A 22,746-nucleotide genomic window follows, 5' to 3' on the forward strand; every position below is an offset into this window, starting at 1 on the left:
TGTTAAACTGAGAAAAAAAATGCACTTTAGAATTGAGGAAATAAGATATATTCTGTTTGCCTGGTGACATCCTGGTAAAACTATTCATCTCATGTGAATGAAGACTGTGTTTTCAGGGTTAACAATAATACCATGATCAATGAAGCCAGTATTTCATGATTTCAGCCCAACATTTAGATCTCCTCAGCAATTGAATAAAACACTTCAAGGTCACTCCAAGCCATCCTTGATGATGTGCATACAGATATATGGTGTATATATTTTTTTTGCCTTTTTGGCATTTTAAATGCAAGTCTGAGAGGTTACCTGAGAAAAAAATTCACACATTGTTACAACTAAGAGCAGTGCCAACCTATAGAGCTTCTGCTCCATAATTTTTGCATGGAATTTTCCAGTCATTGTAATATCTTTGAATTTCTAAAAATCGGAAGAAGCCAAGCAGTGTGGTAGTTGATAATAAAGTCTCTTTAATTAGAGTGATGGATTTGTATCCTGCCTTTCCCACTTCCTTGAAATGATTGTAGACTAGTTGCTTTAACACCTGTAAGCCTCAGTACTCTCAGCTCTAAAATGTAGTAATATCCATATAGTACCTGGTACTTAGTAAGCACCGCTAAATATAAATTAACATTCTTCAATAAAAATTGCCTGAAATGACCATTTATAGGATTTTTCTCTTGGGTTGTTTTGAAATTTTTCTTCCTTGATCTAGGAGCAGGGTTCCCACTATAGTTATTTTCTCCTTTCAGTCGTAGCAGCTTAAAGCTTATGAAGCTGGATGTTGCTCAAACTGCAAGTTTTTTTTTTCCACCTTGCCTTTTTTTTTTTCCTTCTTCTCTGTATTTCCAACTTTTTTTTTTTGCAATAAATATATTATTGAATAATTGTGATAGGGGTTAGGAAACAAAACTCTCTCTTCCCATGCATACATACACCCTCACCCCAAATTTAGAGCTATTTCAGTGACAGTGACAGTGATTCTGCTAAATTTGGTCAATACATTTGCCCAAAATAAATAAATAGATTAAAAACTGACCAGTGGACATATGTAGAAAAAGAGTTTGTTAAAATATTTGCTTGCCAGGCATATTATTTTTTCCTCTCTCATGCCACTTGTTTTTTTCATTTCATTTGATTTTGAAATTTAACAGCAGTAAATTTGGTACAGGAAAAAATGTTAATAACTTCCACAAGAACTCAAATAATGACCCCACCTAAAGTCTTGGCCCCTACTCAGGTCTTAATGAAATGGTTTACATAATTAGTACGTTTACTATAGATGCTAGCCACAGAGGTAGTTAAATTATATTACTTGTGTTGAGAGAGAGGAAAAAATCATATTTAAGTGAAACCATTTCATTTATATTCTACTCTAATTTTAAAAGGATAAAATTAACTAATATCTGAAACTTTAAGTTAGTAGAAATATGCCTTTGTTTCTGTTTATAACGTGAAATAATTTTGCTATATTCTTTTTATTCCCTGTATCTGAGTTTTCAACAATAATGATAAAAATAACAATTGCTGTTGAAAAATGTCAATTTACTTAATGGTTGGAAATTCTTTTTTTAACTTCAAGTAATCTTCTTATGACTCAATTAATATAAAAAGACCCAGGATCAAGAGAGAACTCTTAATAAATGGGCTTCCCCCAAATAAACAGATGTTCCTATGTTAAGAACTAATCAACCCTGCGGGAGTTAATCACCAAATTCCAAAATAGTGCCAGACCATAATTAGCCACTTGATTCTGTGAGAGACCCATTACGGTGAGGGTGCAGGGTTCGATTAGCACCACTTCACTCAGAAGGCAGCTTCCAGGCTGCACTTAAACAACTAATCTGCACCATCGCTCTTGGCTTTGGTGGCAGTTGGCCACGTATAATGTCTGCAGCATGGAGAAGATTAATTACTCTTACACGTAACTCACTAGGGCCCTGGGCCCTGAAGGTTGATAACAAGGCTGTGAGAGATTGATTCCTGGTGGCTCTGGCAAGAGAGGTTTGGGCTTCTGTAGTGCCGTTGTCAAAATGGCGTGATGAGGTGGAGCCAAGGAGAGTTTTGAGAACCACACAGGTGCCTAAGACTACCAACCCACAGGCAGAAATTCCTTCCCTGAAAATTTCTTAGTTCTCACCTCTTGTGCTCTGGCTGAAGCTCTGGGCTTTTTTCTTCTATGACTTGTGAATCACTTTGGAAAGGAGTTCATCTTTCCCATCAGCCAAAGTAGGTGGAGACCATTTAGAATATTAATTATAATTATCCCTTGTAGCTGGTGCTTAAAAGCACCAAGAGTGAATGAATGAATTAACTAAGTGAACAAATGAATGAATTAAATGCATAAAATGCTTGTAATTTACAGGAGTTACATATATTAACTCAGCTGAGCCTTTTTGCTCGATGAATTTGGTACGTGTCTTCACTTTTTAAGGTAAACTCCTATTTCTTTTACTCTCAACACATCTAACACCAAGTATGTGAGTTTTCCACTCTAAGTAATGCTGACACTAACTACCTGGAGTTAGTGCAGATCTCACAGCACAATGCTCAGTCCCACAAGGCTACTCCACTTCAGATGCCAATTGCAAGTCCCAGGCTATCACTTGTGCTTCTGACCAACTAGCTAAAAATCAAGGGTTCTCATGCCCCCTTCCTTGGGTTTAATAATTTGCTGGAATGACACAGAGAACTCAGGAGAGCTGTTTATGTACTGTTACTGGTTTATGATAAAGAATATAACTCAGGACCAACCAAATGGAAGGAATGCATAGGGAAATGTTATAGGAACATGCTCAGAAATTCCACATCCTCTTCAAGCATACCACCCTCCCAGCACCTTGTTGTGTTCATCAACATGAAAGCTCTCCAGACCCTGTCATTCAGGGTTTTTATGAAGGCTTTATTACATAGGTGTGATTGACTAAATCACTGGCCATTGGTGAACAATGTCAATCCTTAGTTCTTCTCCTCTCCCCAGAGGTCTGGTGGTAAGACTGAAAGTTGCAACTCTCTTATCAATGGTTGGTTCCTCTGGCAATCAGCCTCCAATCTCTAAGAGCCATCTAATTTGCATAAACTCAAGTATGGGGAAAGGGGCTCTTGATGAATATGAAAGATGCTTTTCTCACTCCTACCACTGAGGAAGCTACAAGGATTTTAGAACTCTGTGCCAGGACTCAGGACACAGACCAAATATCACAGCTTTGAAGGTGGGAAAACTAAAATTCCAAGCAGTGCAATGACTTGCTCAGACACATGTTGATTGGATGTAGCAAAGCCAAGTCTAAAACCCAGAAATTTTAAATACTAATCTGATGCTCTTTCTATTCTACCAGAGAGGCTGGCAGAGAAGACCTGGATTGGGGCAGCAAAGGGGATTAAGATGAAGAAAAAGGAGAATGGCAGAGGAAAGTGAGATGAAGAAGCAGGTGAGGTGTTTCTCTGCTTGACTTTATATATAATGTGTAATGAAAATATAGTAAGACAGATTTTAAATCAAACACTGGCAAGTCCACTTGTTAATGTGTGGGGGGTTCCCTTCAGAATGATTACCCTGGGAGGGGGAGAAGATCATGGTTGAACCTGTGTGTCAGACAAGGAAGGCAGCCTGTGATCTTCAAGAGAGTTTGGACATATGCCTTCTGACTGCCACTCTGCTATGACTTCTGAGGGACTACGAGTTGCTGGGGGAACCCTTCACAAGACCATGACTACTAAGGCATTCTGTCACTTTTATGACACAACTTCTATCCTTCTTTTTGAACTTGTGGTGTACATTTTTGACAGTCTTTCTGACCAGATAGAGCATTTCGACAAAATGCTACTTCTTAAAATTTGTGAATAGTCCTGTGAAGTATGTACATATTATTTTTATTGCCACTTTATAGGTCATAAAATGAGGTCCAGAGAAGCTGAATAGCTTGTCCAGGATCACATAGCTAACAATAGATAGGGTAATGGTTTAATTTACTGATTTGCTGATTCAATGAATAAATATGATATGAGTACCTTCTATGCACCAGACCCTATTTTGGGGGATATAGCAGTACACAAGACCAGCAAAGTCCTTGCCCTCATGGAGCTTACATTTCAAACTTCTCATGATAAATCCAGTGTTCTTCCTGAGAGCCACAACTGCTTAGAGCTCTAGGACTTCATTCCAGGGCATAAATTCTCTCCGTGGTGTACCTGTCTCCAGACGTATTCTCTCCATTCTTTCCTCTTTCTCTTGGAAGAAAGGCTTCCTTCCATCTGCATTCATGGGATTTGGAGACTGATCTTATCCCTCTTGCATTGGTCCTTGACCAGTGACTTAGCAGCTGCCCATAGCAGCAGCCTGAGGCACATCTCCCTGTGTATAGGAGTTGGCACTGAGTGTACCGTCCATCCAGGCCAGGTGTGACTCTGCATGATAATCAAGACCACAGATCCCTTTCCACAATATCCCAGCACTGTGCTAAGCATATGGATTAATATATTAACTCCTCACAACAGGTTTATGAAGCAGGCACTGCATTTTCCACTTGAGATATCCAAGTTGCTAAATATCTAGCCCAAGTCACAGAGTAGGATTGAAAACCAGTTCTCTATGACCTTGGAGCTGGGCCTCAGTCATCATCTCTGCCATGTGGTGCTGGCACACCATCCAGGCCTCTCTGCAACCTGACTGACTGTACTAACAGTGGATTTCCTTCTCAGATTTGTCTATTGCATTACATGAGGAGCTACAGCACTCCACAAATTATTCTTGATAAATATTCATTAAAGCAGTTTTGTAATATTCAAGTTTACTAATTAACTATCTATCATTAAGGCCTAAGTGTAATTATGTCAAAACATTATTATTATTATTATTATTATTATTATTATTATTATTATTATTATTATTATTATTATTATTATTAATTATTATTTTGCCTTGAGAATTTTAAGGAAAACCAGACTACACACTTTGACTTAGCAGACAATTTGCATTCTCTTATGTATTAATGTCTTCTTGACATAGAAAGACTGTGGGCTCCCTTGAGAACATCATTCACTTGGATGCAAGGGAGAACTGAGTACAGGGTAATAGTGTCAAAGCAAATTTGCGGAGAATTTTACTGTAATGATGCTCATTTTCTAGACAAGAAAAATAAATCAGTCCTTTGGGGGGCAGTGGAAAATCTGTCAGTGATATGGTGTATTGAAGGGTTCTGAGTATTCAGTGACTTTATTTCTTTAGTTTCTTTTCAAAGAATTTTAATTTCACAACAGAACAATATACTTATAAAAAGTATAGCTTTTGTTGAATTTTTATCCCCTTGGAACATTGGTTGTTCCTCTGTGATTCAGTTCTCCAAGGACTTCTGTGTAACTTTACACAACATGAACCTTCTCAGATAATGGCACTGTGTACACCAATCTTGCTGAGGTGTGTACAAGGATGCATGAAGGCGAAAGTTACATGATCTGTGTATATTTCAATTGCTGTGAAGGGAGGGAGGAAACTAATGGCACCACCAGGTTATTTAGCTCTCACTTATTAAGAAGAAATAGATACATTTCAACCAATCATATTAAGGTTATCTCTGACCTAGGTTTCCGAGCATGTTCTGCCATAACTGGTTCACCATCTTGGCTTCTTTTCTAGAAACGGGGGAAATCCACAAGAAAATCTCAGAACCTCTTTTACAGATAAGAACAATTATGATCATTTCCTTACAACAGAGGAAGGTGAAATATGTATTTTTTTTTAGTTGTTAAGAAAAACCATCTTTCAACCTTTCTACTTCTTTACCTTTAGTAGTTCGACTACCACCTCTTGGTGCTTAAATGATAAAGCCTCTGAAGACCCAGGATCTATAGAAGGAAAGGGCTAGAAGGGCATGAAAGTATCAGCCAAAGGAAAGCATAAATCATATCTCTAATCTGAAAGGCTTGAAAGTGAGATGATCCTGTCCATGTAGCAGTGGCATCCGTGCCCAGGTGCTGTTCTGGACTTCTGCTCTCCAAAATTGTCAGACAGTTAGGACTTCCAAGGACTCACTGTGCTGTGTGTGCTTCTAGAATTTCAAGGCTGTTACTCTCTACCCCTGGCATCCAATCAGTGTAGAGACTGAACGGTTGATTTGGTTTAGGCCTTTCCACAACAGTGGTAACACTTACTGAGTTTGGAACCCTAACCAGAACCCTAACCCTAACCCTGACTGGATGGAACACACTGTTCCTGTTGCTTTACAAGTACCATGTCACTTGATCCCAACAACAATCCTATGAGGTTGATATTACTGTCATCTTAATTCTTCAGATAATTAAATTGAAGCACAGAAAAGTTAGTAATTTAGTCACTATCATACAAAAGTAAGTGATCAGGCCAGGACTGACACCTGGACGTATTCTAATGCCTAAATCTGGGCTTATAATCACTAAACTACACTACAGGCCTATGGCAGATGTTATCTGAATGATGTTTTAAAATGTGATTTTAGAAACAAAGATGTTATTTAGAAAAAAAACTCAGAAATACCAAGAATGAAGATTAAACAGGTTTTCCTAAATGACTATACTAAGCATTTTGGCTAATTACAGGTATTTAATGAAAGTTTCATTTGGTGGTTCATGATTTTTGCAATTGTATTCATTGCTCACCAAATCCTCCTCATGTGAAAGTTACGTTAATAGTTTTTTGGTCATTTGTGTGACTCTATTTCTGATCTCTTGTATATAAGTTTGCTGTTTACTTCTATTTACTTCTTCATGCTCACGTGTTATATTTTGAGAGATTTACAGATTCTGTCTGTATTTTCCTAACACTCCATAATTTTATTTAGGGTCCCTACTACCTTAGCTGCAAGTGCTCTGAGATCTGTTCCACTGCAGCTGTTGGCCTATTTTTCTTCTTTGTTCTTTTTTTGTTCTTTGAATTTAACCTCTCTGTGCATAATATTACACTGTATCAGGCAAACCTTCTTACATCGTCCTTTCTCAGGCTGAGTTGTCTGCTTATTTGCTCTGAAGATTTCCTTGGTTCTGGCCACTTATCTTCAGCATTAATCATCAGAATAATGCAATCAGCTATAAGGAACAGAAACTGTGACTAGCTAAAGCTTAAAAAGGGCAGGTATACTTTACATGCCACAGGTCCAGAGGTAGCAACTGTTAGTCCAGCAGGTCATTAATGTCAAGATAGATTTTTCTGCTATCCTCTCAACCTTTCCCTATGAGCATAATTTAACAGCAGTGGCTCCAACTATCACATACGCGTTCCAGGCAGGAAGAACTAGGAAAGGCAGCACCAGCTGTACATATTCTCCTTAATCAGTAAAGTGAAAGCTTTATCTCAAAATACCCAGGTGACTTCTGTTTTTGTTCTCATAGGCCAAAACTGTGCCATAAGGCATCTCTTAACTATAATGGAGGCTGCAAAAGAAGCAATTAGCTGGTCACATTGGTTCCTTCTTAAACAATATTGGGCTTCTGTTAACTACAAAGGGGGGATGCAAAATGGGCAAACAGTTTTGGTATACAGAAAGCTGTTTCAGAGCATCTGTTTTTGCTTTCTGTCATGGTAATAGAATATTAGTTGGGCACATGGCCACCTACCTACGTTTTCCAGCCTCTCTTGTAGCTAGATGTGACCATGTGACTGAATTCAGGCTGGTGACATTTGGATAGAAATGACATGTGCCTTTTTCAGGTCTTGCTTGTAAAATGATTGGCTGTGCTCTTACCTGGCCTTTTCACCCCTTCTTGTTAGTAGGGAAATTGTAAGAACTGGGATGGCTGCCTTGGACCGAGCATTGAAAATGGCAGAACTGACTACTAGCCCTTGATGGCCTACCTACCTTTGGATTATTATGTGGGAGAGAAATAGATCATTTCTGTTTTTGATTGGACACTGTATTTTTAGCCTTTCTTATAGCTGCTTATCTCATAACCTAACCATCACAGCAACTGATAATCTCTGCCTCCTCATTCACACCAGATTTCAGTCCATTGCATGCCCTAAGAAAGTCTGCCCTGGCCACTGGCTACCAGGTCACTGTCTCTTTGCTCATGCTATTCACCATGGCTTCTGTGGATACTGATTACACTGGACCCAGTCAATGACCACACCTCTACTCTTACATATGGGTTTCCCAGAGTCTATTCAGTCTGGCCATTATAAGGGTAAATGTCCGTTCTTGATTTGGGGAAGGGAAAAATAGTCACTAGGAGTCATTGTTCCCCCCACCCTCTACCTCCACCTCCAACCCAAGCACAGGAGCAGACAAGCCTTCTAAGAGATTCTTGTTTCTCACTTTCAAAACTATCCTTTTTTGAAAAGAAAGAAGATAGAACAAAAGATAATGCTTTAACAGCTACCAACTCAAGTCAGAAGGGCTGTCATCCTGGTGAAAAATCTTTTGGCATTTGTAACCTTCAAACACCTTCCCGCTGGTCATCTCAAGTCACTTTTGCCTTTCTTAGTCCTAAATTTTATTCTTATCTTTTGTCTTGATAGTTGCCTTTTTTTTCTTTTGAACTACACCAGGCAGCATTTTAGGAGAAAATGATATGATTTGATATATATGAATGATATAAATTTTAAAATGTGATTTGCATTCATCTTTTCCATACATATATTCCACAAAATTAGTTTATGGTCAAGGTTGATCTTGTAAGACTGAACAATCAATAAACTTTGTCTCCTGCCTTTTTATTTTCTTGCATTTTTCTGCCCTTTCAAATTTCCTTCATCTCCTTACTCTCCAGAAGAGCTTCCTGTTTCATTATGCTTCCCTGATCTCTCTTGTTATTTAAAAGCACCTTCCTCAGAACTATCGAGGTCATCAGAAACAAAGAAAGTCTGAGAAACTGTCACAGACCAGAGGAGACTAAAGAGACATGATGACTAAATGAGATCCTGGATGGGATATAGAGAAAGGACATTAGGGTAAGACTAGCGAAATCCAAAAAATGTGTGGAGTTCAGTTAACAGTAATGAACCAACATTGGTTTCTTAGTGGTGACAAATGTATTAAGGTAATGTATGATGTTACCAATAGAGGAAACTGGTTTTGGGCTCTAGGAGAACTCTCTAATACCTTTGCAACTTTTTTGAAAATCTAAAACTATTCTAAAATGAGAAGTTCATTAAAAATAAACACTTAAAAACTAAAAAATATAGGGGGAAAAGCACCTCACAAACTCCTTTATATTAAGGATTTGGGAACACAATGTGAAGCGATTCATGAAGTGTTTTCCTAAGACAGCATTTCCCGAAAGATATTCTTAGAATAAAATACATTAGTAGCTTCATGACCAGATGGTCATTGGTAAGATATGTGGTTAACATCATTCCTCCCTTAGAACTTCCTAATACATATATATAATTCATGGTACATAATACACATTAACTTAAAAAAGTCCTGAAATTAAGAGACTCTTTTGTTTGATAGAGGGTCTCATATTTAGTTGGCCGTGTGAGCTTTTTTTCCTCAAATAGTATGTCACTTCCTATGGAAATAATATGCTACAAAGACACCCTAGGAAAGTTGTTTCAGAGAAAGCAATCCTTAGTTTGGAAGCTTGCATAGTGGAAATTTAGGGATGGTATTAAAACTCTAGGAGCAGTAACTTCGTGGTTTTGCTCTTATCACTCCACACTACTCCACCAAGCCACAAATGTGACTCCTCAGGGAATGTTCAAGGTACAGGAAAATCACTAAGGGTTTATTATAGATACAGAGGATGCAAATTGTACTTAGAAACACACAATGTTAGTCTCCTGACTCTGCTAATTGACTCCAACTTTAATGGTACTAGGCTCATTATTCCCCTTTTAGCAGTGTCCAACATCAGCATTTGGGAGCCTTTGAAACCATATGCATCTTGAATAGGTTGCAGTTTGATCATTTAAAGCAGCAAAGATCAATTGTCCAGGCTCTAGCTATGCGGGATTGGCAAACCAGACTGCAGGATGGCTGATCCTCTTACTTCAGCTGCCTTCCAATTGATACTGATTGCTGCATCCACATCAATTGGTCAGTGATCCACATCAGTTGAAGTCGCTCAAAGGCACAGAAAGAAGTTGCTTTATCCAACCTCACATCAGTAATACAGGAGCAGCTAAAGAGGGAAAGGGCTTTTGTGTGATTTTCAATGGAATATGAAGTATGCTGATCCATCATCTGTAGAGTCACTCTAAAGAAGATTCTAATGAGCCACATTCTGTCTTAGTAGGAAAAGGAATGGATTTTTGCTACTTGATCCCCATTCCTCACTTTTTTTCTCCTTGGGTTGCATTATGGTGAATTTACGGGACATTTGGAGGGCTAAGCCAGTAGCTGCACCTAATCATATCTCATTTGACATAAATGAGGTTTTTAAGCAATATTTGATTTAAATATTGGTTAAGTACTCTTACTCTTTGTCAGCACTATCCTATGATATATCAGTGAAAAAGATATGCTCTCTGTCCTCAAGGAATTCCCAAGCTGGCAGCAAAGACAGACAAGAAAATAGACAACTACAGTACAAGATGTAGGAGCTTTGATAGGGGGAGATTCCAGGTGCTTTAGTAATATTGAGGAGGAACTGTGGTGTGCCCTGGGGCAAGGTGGAGGGGCACTCAGGGAAGACTTCCTGAGAGAGGTGACATCTGATCTAACAAAACAGTACATGTTCTGTGCATGATCTTACCTATCATCAAAATATGGAGAGAGGTTATATACAATTAGGACACCTACTGAATCATGGACTTCCTATATAAAGCAAAAGCTAGACACCCTGGGTAGACTCTTGCATTTTATTTTGTTTAGGTACCAAATGGTCTTTAGATTATTTAGCAAAAACTTATATGTCATCTCAAGCTAGAGTCTCACATATGTGAGTGACAAGTGTGTTGAATAAACACAACTTCTGATGTAATCAAAAGATAGCTCTACTGCTTTTCCCCCCCACTGCACTATATACACTTTACTGAATGTGAATAGCCTGTTCCTGTCCCCAGAAGAAACCCAGGCAGGTTGCAGATTTTCAAGCTCAGTCTAAGGCAATAGAAAGACCCAGAGTCCGTTTAAGTCACAAACACTGCCTCAATTCAGAAAATCAAATGTCTGGACCCATGTAAGAAAAATATCTCCAAATGCAAGTTATGGTCGCTGCCCTGGGGCTGGCTGCAGTCTAAAAATGAAGTGGGTGAGGGGAGGATGGGCTCCCCACTGTGCTCGCCTCGTTCCCAGCTGTAGCTGGTGCTATTTTGTTTCCTGCCTGTGTGGGTGGAGGGGATGGATGGGGAAAAAAACCTGGGTGGGAGAATATGTACAAAGCTAGGTGGCATCTCACCTCCTGGGCTAGGGAGATGATTGAACTTGACTCTCTTTGGAAAGAGTGATGGTAGCCTTTTGAAGTTACCCTCTTTCCTCTCCCCCACAATTTCTGACCCTGGTAGATACAGCTGTGTTCCAGGTTGGTGGCTCCTTCCTCAGCCCCTGGGAATCTGGTGCTATTTCTATTCTTTCACTGTTAAAGCCAGCTCACCCTATGTTGGTTCTTTCAAGTGAGAATTAGATCACTCCACATCTGCACCTCAGGAGACACTCTCATTCCCCACACCCTAGCAAATTCTGGGAAAGCAGTTCCCATGGAACTTTCTTCAGTGGGCAAGAGATGAAAGGACAGCCCCCTCCCCACCCACTACATACATATACACACATTCAAGGATGGGGGTAGTGGAGATGGGGCCTATTTCCATAAAGGACCAGATAGTGAATATTTTAAGTTTGTGGGCCTTATGGTCCTGCTGTAACTATTCAACTTTGCCACTGTAGCACAAAACAGCTGTAGACAGTATGTATACAAATGAGCATAGCTGTGTTCCCATAAAATTTTATTTACAAAAGCAGGCAGCAGGTAACCCAATTAAAAAGTAGGCAAAGAATTTAAATAGACATATGTCCAAAGAATACATACAAATTGCTAATAAGTACATGAACTGATGCTCAACATCTTTAATCATTAAGGAAATGAAAACCAAAACTGCAATGAGATATCACTTCATGCTTACTAGAATGGCTGTAATGAAAAAGATGGACAATAACAAGCATTGATAAAGATGTGGATAAATTGGAACCTTCATGTCTTGCTAGTGGGAATGTAATATTGTGTAGCCAATTTGAAAAACAGTGTGGCAGTTCCTCAAAGTATTAAAATAGAATTACCATATGGATCAGCAATTCTACTCCAAAGTATCTACCCAAGAGAAATAAAAATGTATGTCCATGAAATTGGTACAGCCTCTATGGAAAAAACAGTATGGAGGTTCCTCAAAAAATTAAAAGTAGAACTATCATATGATCCAGCAATCCCACTTGTGGATATATGTCTAAGGGAAATGAAAACAGGATCTCAGAGAGATATCTGCACTCTCATATTCATTGCAGCATTATTTACAATACCCAAGATATGGAAACAACAAATGAAATGTCCATCAGCAGATGAGTAGATAAAGAAGATGTGGTATATATACATAATGGAATATAATTCAGCCATGAGAGAGAAGGATCTTGCCATTTGAGGGCATTATGCTAAGTGAAATAAGTGTGACAGAGAAAGACAGAAACTATATGATATCATTTATATGTGTAATCTTAAAAAGCTAAACTCATAGAAACAGCAAGGGCTAGGGATAGAGAAAATGTGGAGATGTTGGTCAAAGGATACAAGCTTCCAGTTATAAGTCAAATAAGTTCTGGAGATCTAATGTGTACAACATGACAAGTATAGTTAATCATGCGGTATTATAGACTTGAAAGTTGCTAAGAGAGTAAATCTTGAATATTCTTACCACAAAAAAGAAATTATAATGATGTGATGAGATGGAGGTGTTGGCTAACATTATTGTGATATAAAATTTGCAATATATGTGTATCAAATCAACATATTATACACCTTTAACTTACCCAATATTATCCATTACTTATGTCTCAATAAAGCTAGGGGAAAAAGGAAAGAACATAAATGTCCATGCAAAAACTTGAGCACAAATGTTCATAATATCATTATTCCTATCCAAAAAAAGTGGGAGTAACCTAAGTGCCCATCAACTGGTGAATGCTTAGACAAAAGGTGATCTATCCATGCAAAGGAATGTTATTCAGCCATAAGAAAGAATAAAATACTGATACGTGCTGCAACATGGATGAACCTTGAAAACATTGTGCTAAGTGAAAGGAAGAAGCCTATCACAAAAGACCACATAACATATCACCTAATTTATAAATTAAAATATTCAGAGTAAGCAAATTCATAGAGACACAAAAATAGATTAGCAGTTGCCTTGGGCTGGAAGCAGATGAGGAGGCAATGAAAGTGAAAGCTAATGGGTGCAAGCTCTCTTTTTGGCATATTGAAACTGCTCTAACATTAGATTGTGGTGTAGACTACACAACTCTGTAAATATATGAAAAACTGTGCAATTTATACAGGTAAATTTTACAATATATAAATTATACCATGATAAAGTTAATAACAACAGGCAACAAGGTGGATTTGGTCTGAGAGTCATAATTTGCTGACCCCCGGTCTACAATATCTGCAGTCTGCCCAGATCCCCTTGAATCCAGTTTTTACCTTTTCTGTTTCCTGCCTTGCTCCCCTTCAGTGTGTGAACAGTGTACTCGCAGCTCATTTTAGACGCCTGTCCTTGGGCTATGGAGCTGCTTTGCCATGGGCACAGTGTAGATCCAGACGCGCTTGCAGGTTTTCATCCCAGGTTAACCAATAACTGTCAAGTTGGGGATTGACAACCCCCAACCTTCTTGCCTTGGGATAGGATAGCCTGAGATACAACTTCCCTCTGTGGAAGCAGCTATCCTCAGGACCCTTTTCCTGAAATGATAGCTCTGCTTGGTTTCCTCCTGTCTCTGTTCCAACTCCCTCACTCTTTTTCTAAATTTCTAAATAATGCCTTGCATATGAATCCTTATCTTAGGGTCAGCTTCTGAGGACTTAGTCAAGGAAACTCTGAAGAGATGAATCTAAGCTACCATCTGAAAGATTAGAAGGCACTAGTTATAAGAAAAAGATAGTGAGCAAAACAAATCCTTGTTGCATTAATTTTGTAAGTGTTCTTTTTCCAGATTTAGGAAGATATTGGTCATATATAATGAATTCTGAGTTCAGACTTGTGTATCCAGGTGCATGGCAGACAGCTCTCTCTATCTCTGTCTACAGTTGTCCCATTCCAGGCTTATTAACTTCAGTCCCAACTTCTGCTCCAGGCCCCTGCCAGATTGTCCCTCTTGCTATGCTGAAATGCAGTTAGTAACCTGACCATCCATCATTGTGTTCAAATCAGAAATCTAGGTTGTTTCTATTGTTCCTTACCACCTCTAACTGCTTTTTACCCTAATTTCAAAAATTACCCAGCTCTGTCAATTGTTTTCCCTAAATATTTCATTAGTCTTTCTATTTCAGTTCATTCCAGGTACTGCTGCCATATTCTGGGCTTTAATCATATGACAGAAGCCTCCTGGTCTTCCAGCCTAGATCTTGTTCCTCTCCAGTCCATCCTCTTCCTAGTGACCAGAACAGGGACATCTGAAAAATATGCAGACTTATATGTGTCACGGCAGTGCTCATGACTTTTTGAAGATGTTCTAACACCTATAGAATTAATGTCCAAATTTATCAAAACAAATGCTTGCTCATGCTTTTGTTCCTATTTATTCCTTTGGTCTCAACTTGCCATCTCCTTTTATACTCCAACAACACACAATGAGGTAAAGTGCACCACCCATTTTTTCATAGCTTCATGCCTTCTCTGCCCAAATACTTTTTCTCCTCTTTTCAATCAGGAACACCTGCAGTCAGTTCTGCTATTACATGACATGCGTAGTCCTAAAAATTACCATGCTGTGCAAAAGTGCACAATAATGCCTCCCCTCCACCACCACCAATGTAGAGTTAGGAGAATAGCATTCAAAAACTTTGCTAGTGATGCATGTGAAAATAAGATAGGATCCTAATAAAAGCAGAAGCATAGTTTTATATACCTTAAATGGGTAAGAAAAATTAAAATGCTACAATAAATATGATACTTCACCTTGAAAAAGACCCAAAGCTTCCTTATGGAACTGGGCAGCAGAAGAGCTGCAGCCTATGAATTATTGTGAAGTGATGGAAGGTGGGTTAATATGAAATCAGAAGGAAAGCTGTAACACCATTTGTGGATGGGTGTGGCTCTTAACACCCTCTGTGAACTGAGGAAGCTGTTAGATATTTGAGGTGTGTGCACCTGTTCATTTTATTATTTTTATGTGGCTCATTTCACTAGAGTGCAGATTTTTGATTCCTCAGTGGTTCTCATACATAAGTGAATACTAATTTAGTGTCAGATTATCCTCAAATATATCAATAATGCTGGAACAAATTCATATATTCAAAATAAGCCTTATAGTAGAACTGACTATACTTAGTTTTCAAAAGGTAGAAGAGTGGCAGGAAATATAAAAAATGACCCTTGAGGCATCTTGGAAATTTAGAAAATAAGAAAGTGCTCAATAAAGAAAATACCCAACAATGATGAAGTTATGTTAAAGGGACACAGGGAGCCAATTAAAAGAGTTCTCAATGCCCAAAGCTGGAACAATTTGAGCAACAAAATAAAAAAAAAAAATAGAATTGGATTAAAACCCAGAGTATACAATAAATATTCATGAGTTCATACTGATATAAATGATTGAATAAATAAATGGAAGAGAAGCGACAAATCTATACAGAAAAATTTCAAATAATTGATGTGGATACTCCATCCTCAAGGAGGGGAACATAACTTCCTGTCCCTTAAGCATAGGCTGTGCAAAGTAGCTTCCTTTCAAGGGTCTGAGGGTTGGGGATGCACTTTACAGCGGAGAAAGCTGACAAACAGTACTATAGCCAGGTGATCACGTGTTCAAAGCCAACAGTAGCAGTGATACTTTATGTTGATTATATGACCTTTGACTTGATGTGATGAAAATGGCACTTTAACTTCGTGGTCCTTCTGTTAAAAATCTATAACCCCGGTCTACTAACAAGAAAGACGTTAAACAAATCCCAATAGAAGGACATTTTATAAATGGTGAATACACCTGGAAACTTTCAAGATCATCAAAAGCAAGTAAAGTCTGAGAAACTTAGAGGTAAGAGTGTTCTAAGGAACAAAACCAGAAATACAGCTCTTGAAACAAGTCAATGCCCACTTATCTTTACCAATCTAAAATGTTACCTATTTCTCTCAAATGCTTAGAGGTATTATTAAAAAAAAAAAATCAGGATATTAGAGAAAAAGTTTTCTGTACTTAAGAAGAAAAAAAATAAATGATAATCACCCCAAGGCTTATGTAATAGACAAGTGTACTCCAAAACCCCTAGGAGAAAAATTTTCTTTCTCTGTCTCTTAAAGTTTTGAATGTTATCATGTCTTTGAAATGTAAACACAGCCTACAATCACCTGGGACTGAGCCTGGATTAACTCAGTCACTAGAATCTGAAACTAAAAAAAGAGGGAAAGCCAGCTTTTGAAACACAGACTGCTAGAAGAACTCTCTTGCCCAAACTCTAAATTGCTGCCTACTTAAAAATTGCTTGTCAAAGGCAAATACAGATCTTAAAATTGTCCTCCACAAATAAAAAAAGACTTTAGCCATCTGAGCGAATAGTTTATTCCAACTGTTATTTATAAACTGGAGAGTTTTGTATTGTACCTAATTCATGACTGAAGTTTTAAAATGAACACTATGAGCTCTCTGGTTTTGTCTATCTATATGTCTATATGTGTACATTATAGATCTGGTATTTTCTACTTTCAGATGGTATTGCCAAATTTAATTTGTAAGAGAGCTCTAATTGGCTTGAACAAACAAATGCTTATATAAGAATTCTCAAAAATGTAATAAAAATTAACCCAAATGTCTTTCCAAAAAAAAAGAGTAGTCTAAGGAGGCATGACAACTAAATGTAATATGGTATCTTAGATGGGCTCCTGGAATAGCAAAAGGACATTTGGAAAAACAAAGAAAATCTTATTATGGACTTTACTTAATAATATATCAATATTGGTTCATTAGTTATAACAAATGTACCGTCCTAATGTAAGATGTTAATAATAAGGGATACTGGGTATGAGATGTGTGAAAACACTCTATACTATGTTTGTATTTTTTTCTGTAAATCTAAAACTAAAGAGTAAAGTTTATTTTGTTTAAAGTTGGAGGAGAAAACATACATCTTTCATAAACCCTCTTCTCAGATTCCATTCAAGCTAAGTCAGTTCTGAATTTGCAGACCACTTATGTCTTAATCCTGCTCTCTCCTGTATTCCATCATGGTGTAATCATCTGTTTCCTCACCCACTGGACCATTATCTCCTTCAAGAAAGGAATCAGGCTGCATTTATTTTTTATCTCCAGTACTTAGCACTGCTCACGTTAATAAAAATGGCCCAATATGTATATATTATATTGAAACACACTGTTAAGTATTAGTTGATGTAACTTCTTTGGGTAACTCATAGTTTCCCATGTTAGTATGCCAGAGAGTCAGATACATGTTAAATGTGGCTGTATCCTCTTTTTGATTCTTTAAATTACTTTCTTTTGTTGGAAAAGAGAGAGCAAGAGAGTGAGCAATATTTCTCCACCCTAAGACCCTCTGTCTTTTTTTTCCCCCAGTAAGCAACAGGTTTCTGATTTTGACACTTTCATCTGCCTTTTCATCTGCATTTGCTTCTGTTTCCTGTAACAGCATGTTACAAAAATCAAAGTGGTTCTAAATAATCCATATGCCCAACATCTGAGTACTTCTTTCTTGAACTGATGTGGTCTGTTTTCCAAGGTCTCTTAGGTGACTCTTCAGGCAGGGAGCTCTAGGACTGTGCTGTTTGCAAATGATAACTTTAGCTCCTTTGGATGCAAGGCTTATCTTCTTGTTCATCTGTGTTGCTTATCCTTAATCCAAACTTCCTTCAGGACCTAATGAGTTGATCAACCTGCCTGACTTACAGGGGTCAGTGCTGGTTCAAACATCGGTGCTCACTTTCTCATCAAAAACAATTAATTTCAGGAAGAAAATATTGGCAGCAGAACACTTTTCGTTTTAAAACAGCTACCAAAAATAGGAAGCCATATTAAGATAGGTAGTTGGAAATAAACTCTGATTCCTCTCTCATTTAACTGAAGAGAGAGAAACTTCACGGTGAAGACACCATTTGAAAACAAATTAATTTCACAGAGACTTGATATCTTTTTGGATTTCATGTTCAGCTGAAATATCAGATCACAGTGATGTTTTTCCATAAGTATACATACATTTATTATCGCCAAGTGACTAGAAGGCTGACATAACACAGAGGATTCAAGCATAACATAAGAAGTTGGATCCAGTGGTCTTTAAAATAGGTCTCTTCCAACAAAAGCAGACCTGATTCTAAGATTCTGTATATAGTCAGGATATGATATAGTATATCTAAATCAAAATTTGAGGCAAGGTTGGGAAAAGGTAGTATTTTGAAACTAGTAAGAAATAGAGCGTATAGCTAAGAATATCAGAAGTCAACAGAGGTTAACTTCATTGGAAGATAGTTTGTAGATATGCTCCTAATGGAATCAGAAGCCAACATGTATCCAATCACCTCCCTGAAACTTGCAAAGGAACTGTGTATTGGACACAGAAATATGTGTCCTAATCAACAGATAGATGTGTTCTTAGGTAGATTGTGTCTTGGATAAAATACAACAGTCTTAATTTAATATACATTTATTCACATTGGACAAGGCACTGTAGGGATATAATTGGGACTCAGTGCTGTCCAATTATCCTTGCCCTGATTCCATAATGTAGAAATAACCGTCCTGTTAATTGTTCTGTCAGTGATGCATTTTAATACAGAAAGTAGGGACATTGTAGGGAACTGGCAAAAAGGCTCTGGTCACTGGAAAGATGTTCCACATTGTAAGCAACTTGGCATTTGATTTACAAATCAACCACTTACGAGTTTGGTTGACATAAGTCAGGCACTGGGCGTATGGTCATTCCTGATGAAACAAATTAAAATAAGTTTTTGAACTTGAAAAACTTAGATAAAACCTTGAAACCATGGTGACCCCATGAAAGAGGGGTCATATCCTAAATTCACCCTAGACTAGGAAAATAACCTCAGTTTTTAATAGCACTGTAATACAGCTTCATCTTCAGGTGTGTCATTAGTCCCAAACACTGTCTCTCCCAAATATGTCTGTTTTTGGCTTTGAGACATAATAGCATTCAAGAGAGTACACTTTTCATCATGGTTTAAATTTATAATTAAATTATTTTTCTGTAACTACAATTATTTCATTATTAATCAGAAAGAATGAGGAAACAAAATAGAAAATGGTCGGGCCAGGGGACATTGGATTGAAATAAAAATTTGTCCCTGAAAATCTACAAACCTGGTAACACAAAGCGGGACACCTGTATCTCTGTCTGTCTGTCTGTCTATCTATCTATCAGTCATCTGTTGTGTGTAAGTGTGCTTAATTTGAGCACATTTCTTTTAGACTTCATAGACTTCAAATTATAGTTCTGAGAGCCTACCAGATCAATAACTATAGCAAAAGAATTCAAGAGGCAGATATTATTTGGATAAAGGGATACATGCTTCCTGTCTTACAGATCAGAGCCCACAGCTCTGAGTTCCTAACCTCATGACAGTGTTCAGCATACTACAGAGGAAAAGAATAAATCCTAAACCTGTGTGACATCACTCTTTACAGATGCTTGCTTTATCTTTCTGTGCCTACATTATTTATCAAGGGAAAGGATCTCTGAGGATTTGATGTAAGTTTTTTGTGATGAACTGAACACTGGTTCAGGAAAGAAAAATAATTTCCTTGTTGATTCTATTAGGGATGGATGAGTTGCTTTGAAATATGTCTGTCGCTGACTACTAGTCATTTTCTTCAAAGATCCTCACCATCAATAAGAATTATAGCCTCTGAAATGCTTTTCCCTAATGAAAAAGTATTTTCATTTTGATAATGTAACATGATTAGAAAGACTCTTTAATTGACTTACTTTCTGAAGGTTTTGAAATGGTTCTGAAATTTTTCTCAGAGAGGAGAATTTCATTCATCAGAATAAAAGGTGGGTTGACCCTTCCTGGGCAGGTTCAAGCAGTTAAGCCAGTCACCAAGGCCTTCCTTTTGTTGTTCTTTTGGGCAGAACCCCCTTGAGCAGCGGTGCTGGAAACACTTTACACGTGAGGTTACACTGCAGACTGCAGGCAATTGTTATATTAGGTCTCAGTCCCTGAGTATTTATTATGTTCCACATGTTCTGTTAGCACTTCATGTGAATTATCTACCTCAGTCATCACCCCAACTAACAAACATTATCCCTGTTTTATAGAAGAGGAAATTGTGTCTCAGAGAAGTTCAATGATTTGTCCAAAGCCCATAGCTAACTAATGATAGGATTTGAACAGAGTTTAATTAGAATCTAAAACATATTTTCAGCCAATGTGCTGCACTTACTTGTAGCATATTGCAATGTGATAGGAGCATTTTGAAACCTAGAATACTTGTTTTACTTCTATAAAAATTTTCATTTTCCCTTCTCTAACCCTGCCCATTTTCACCCTGAAACTGACCAAATCCAGAGGATATAGTTTTATAAAAGTTGAACCTTTTCTAAAAATAAAGTATCCTTGGCAAAGACAAGTACCTGACAAGCAGGGGCTGATATGTGAATTATTGTATTTCATCAAACTAAGAAGCATCGATTGTGTAATGTACCATTATTTCATACACACTAGAAAAGAGAAAAGGCTGCCAATTAAATTGACACTATGTTTTCTTATCTCATAGAATTTTCATTTTAAACTTCTTGAATAAGCTTATTGGGACTGCACTAAACATCATTTTTATAGTTTATCATCTATAATGTATACATGAAAAACAAAATATTTTAAAAAGTCTATATGATATTTCTAAAAGTCTCCATGATATTTCTAAAGCTTTCTCACAGTTGAGTCTTACTCTTCTGAATTAATTTTTGTCTCAGTCAGGAATGACTTTGCTTTTCCACACTATATCATCCTCTATGCCATCAAGTGCATTGACGATACAAGCATTTCTGAAAGAAATCTATAAATAAACTAAAAGCCATTTGTTCATGGCTCTTAGGCTAGCTTTACAGTTATGTAGAGCTAGCCTAGCTTTGGGAATGCCCCTAAATGTGTCTGGTGTATCCTCTTTCCCACTACACAACAATTTGGTTTTTAGAGTGCTTCATTGTTATCTCCTAGATTTTCTTCCAAGCCCTGATACCTATACTGTAGGTTTGGTGTTAGTGCTTTTATGTTCTTTCAATCATGCAAGCCAGTGGTTCTGAAACCTGAACGTGCATCAAAATTACCTGGAGGGCTTGTTAAAACACAGATTTCTGAATCAGATTTTCTGTTGCAGTTAAGTCTGGGATGGGGTCTATGAATCTGCATTTCTAACACATTCCCAGGTGATGCTGATGCTGCTGGTGAGATACACTTTTAGAATCATTGGTGTAAGCAGTCTCAACCAAACCACTGCCATCCTGACAGCTGTTGTAAGACTTCATTGATTTTAAGTGGCAGTCTGTTTTCAGAGATAATAAGGTTTGAAAAACAAAGCACATCTTTAAATTGATGAAATATGGTAAATTCCATTTTCCCTTTAACTTGAGCTATGATATCATTTTCATTCTAATTTATTGTCAATTGACTTATATTTAATTTATTTCTTCCCTTATTCATAATGTTCTCCACTTGTTCCAAATTGAATTGAAATGGCTTTTATGATTACAGCTAAAGTTTTTCCTTCTCATGTTTTAGATAAGAAATGATCTGTAAATATATATATCATCTATATTTTATATATATTCATATATGATATATATATTTGTATGTAATATACACATATTCATGTGTAATGTACATGTGTAATACACACATGTAGAAGAGCTCTCTCTATATGCCAAAACCTACAGGCTGACATGAGCTGCCTCTGGTAGGGAACTCACTACTTCATGATGGAGCCCTCTTCATTTCTTATTACTAGCCCTCTTCATCACTTATTACTGTATATATATATGAACTAAAGGGCCAAATAATCAGCCAACATTATGAGATGATTTATTAAAGAGTCCTATGAGATACATGACTGTATCTGGGCATCATATACTTTCCTTATTCTGAGAAAACACATGAGAACATTGGGAACATTTGTGTTTGTCATAAATAATGGTTTTCTTTTTTGTCCTTGTGGGTAAATTTGTAATTGATGTTTCCCTTTTTTCTTCTACTCTTTAGTAACTTAGAGACAAGTTTCTTGCCAGCTTTTAGCAACTACTGGACTGTGCTCTCTCTCTGTTCCTGGACCCCTATGACCACTCAGATGTTTACTTTCTATCCTCAGACCAAGCTCTTTGCTATTGAATAGATGTCAGTTCCTCTGAGTGAGGCTGAGCCTTTCTTACTGGGACTCAGTCAGATCCTAAAAGAAAGACTGAAGCTACTTTAGTCCTCTGATTCTGAGACCTTCTTAGAATGCAATCTTTGCAATCCACATATGACTCCTGAGATGCCTGGATGCCCAGTGCCACCAGAGATGTGGTGACTGCATTCATTCTGTTGGTGACCTTGAGCTGGTTACAGTCATGTTCTTGAATACCAGATAGCTACTCTGAGCACAGGTCTTCTGGCTATGCACCTTCTCCAGCACCTCC

The 22,746-nt window shown here is 37.6% G+C and overlaps 1 long non-coding RNA gene across 1 annotated transcript in view; it reads left to right on the top strand.

Annotated features, from left to right (window-relative positions):
* The window catches only part of LOC141577969 (uncharacterized), a 530,703-nt gene that overhangs the window by 237,979 nt on the left and 269,978 nt on the right, over positions 1 to 22,746 (top strand). Inside the window, exon 3 of the long non-coding RNA XR_012507667.1 lies at positions 3,336 to 3,428. This is a non-coding gene — a long non-coding RNA (uncharacterized LOC141577969). The remainder of the gene's footprint in view (positions 1 to 3,335; positions 3,429 to 22,746) is intronic.

Source organism: Camelus bactrianus, chromosome 6, assembly GCF_048773025.1.
Source record: "Camelus bactrianus isolate YW-2024 breed Bactrian camel chromosome 6, ASM4877302v1, whole genome shotgun sequence".
NCBI lineage: Eukaryota > Metazoa > Chordata > Mammalia > Artiodactyla > Camelidae > Camelus > Camelus bactrianus.